Source organism: Gavialis gangeticus, unplaced genomic scaffold, assembly GCF_001723915.1.
Source record: "Gavialis gangeticus isolate Ggan-Ray unplaced genomic scaffold, GavGan_comp1, whole genome shotgun sequence".
NCBI lineage: Eukaryota > Metazoa > Chordata > Crocodylia > Gavialidae > Gavialis > Gavialis gangeticus.
This window is the reverse complement of record NW_017729004.1, coordinates 35,463,873-35,466,260: the sequence shown is the minus strand read 5'-3', so window position 1 is coordinate 35,466,260 and position 2,388 is coordinate 35,463,873.

Below are 2,388 nucleotides of genomic sequence, written 5' to 3'. Positions count from 1 at the left end.
TCCCAGCTCCCCCCTGGAGGGCCACAGCCCCCCTTCCCAGGGTCCCAGGCACCCTGGAGGGCCATAGCACCCCTGCCAAGGGTCCCAGGCACCCTGGAGGGCCCTCCCCCCGCCCAGGCCTCATTACTTACCTTTAGCAGCAGCAATGGGAGTGGGGTGCTCTGAGCCATGGCAGCAAGACCCGGCACGGCACGTGGGAACCATGTGCTGGGACCAGCCAGGTCCTGCCAGCCCTGGGGCCTCTCTGCTGCCCGGCCAGTTTGGGTCATCGTGGCAGGACCCGGCACAGCATGCAGGGACCGTGCACTGGGCCCAGCTGGGTCCTGCCAGCCTGCGGGCCCCTCTGCCATCAGGCTAGCCCGGACCCATGGCAACAGGACCCGGCACTGTGTGCAGAGACTGTGCACCATGCCCAGATGGGTCCTGCTGGCCCTTGGGCTGCTCCTGCCACCCAGCCATCCTGCCTCCTCCCCACTGTACCTGCAGGGGGGTGGCATGTGGCAGGACCTGGGCCAGCCCTGTGTGGATTGCTAGTCCGGCTTTGCACCGAAGTGGGTCATACAGCTCCAGGAGGCACGAGTCCTGTGCGCGCTTCCCGGAGCCCTGCAACCCGCTCTGGTGCAAAGCCAGACTAGTGAGCCGTATGGGGCTGGGCCAGGTCCATACCCCCCGCAGCCCTGGTGACATCCCCCCTGCCACTCCCCAACCCCACCACATCCCCCTACCGCCCCTCACACACCAATGAACCCCCACCCCCTCTTACCTTGGACAGCACCAGGGGCCAGAGGCAGCAGCAGAACAAAAGAAATGCTCTGGCTGACACCAGAGCATCTCTTTTGGAGGACTGACTCCCTGGCATGGACTGGGACCATGCCTCTCTCTGCTCTTCTGCGGATGGTTTTTTTTATAGTTTCATAGATTTAGGGTCGGAAGGGACCTAGTAGATCTTCTAGCCCGACCCCCCGCCAGGGCGGGAGAACAACAAAACCCCAAAACAAGAAAAGGACTCAAATGAGTCCAGCCAGGTAGGCATCCAGCCTCTTCTTAAAGACCCCCAGGGTAGGGGCCAGCACCACTTCCCTTGGAAGTTGGTTCCAGCTCCTAGCCGCCCTAACTGTGAAGTAGTTTTTGCGGATGTCCAATCTATACCTCCTCTCCATCAACTTGTGCCCATTACTCCTTGTTATGCCAGCGGGCGCTAGGGGAAACAGCATCTCCCCCAAACCCTTCTGGTCCCCCCTAGTGAATTCATAGACGGATATAAATTAGATATCCAGGGGTCTAATTTTCTTTAGCCCGGGGAACATTTTTTTGTTTCCACACGTGCCTTTTGCCCCACCTCAAAGCGGTTTGAGATGGGGCAAGAGGCACGTGCGTGCTCATCTGGACACACCTAGTATGTTCCAGCTAAGCTACTTCCTATTGCTTTTTTCCCTTTCTTTGAGTTAAACAAAGAAAAATGTTGCTGCATAAAGTATATGGGTGATATAAGAAATTAGTAGGGCTGCTCCAGGATGCAGTACGGTTATGAATGGAGATGAGGTGGTCCATGAGATGATGCATAGAGAGCAAGGCATATGGAATCTGAAAAAGTTCAAACACCAGAGTTTGAAAGGTTTGAGAACCAGAACCAAAGGTGTGAGGACCCAAGAAGCTGACCCCAGAGGTGTGACTCCAGAGTACTACCACAGTGGTGATTACCAGTGCTGGGAGAAAAGGAACCAAGCACAAGATGCTATAGCACTTCCTTTTTTATTTCTAATTGTAAATTATCTTTCAGGTCACTTGGAAGTTTTAGATTTACTCACTTTCATTATGCATAATCTTTCCCCTTCAAGTTCAGTTAATAGAGGGCACACTGCTTGCTGAAAAAGATGGTGCAAGATACATTGGGAAATAACTGTTCTAAAAAAAGTGGGGGAGGGAGGAGGCAGAGCAGAGTGGAAAGGGTTCTTTCTTCAGTCCAGATTTTATAATTCATTTCAAGAAGCAATGAAGACAGCAGAGACTGGAGGCAATGTTCTGATACAACCCATGATGATGGAAATCCAGACTAACTATTGAATTAAGGTTTTACACTGAGGGCAACAGTGCCCTGATTCTCCATTGCCTTTCACTTTGCACAGGTCCATACAAACTACTGAGACAGCTGCTCCAGGGCGCACTTGTTCTTTGGCTACAGTAAACGAAAGCTAACCTGTGGGAGCTGGCCCCCACTTTCATTCATTCAAAACTAAGATAAAACACTGTCAAGTCAGTGCTTGTTCACACCAATTGGATCATTTTACACTCATATTACACGTGTGTAAGTGATTGTTCAGAGTGTAAAACAGAATCTGACCAACAACAGTGAAACTTTCTACCTGAAGGCAATAGAGTAACTTGGGT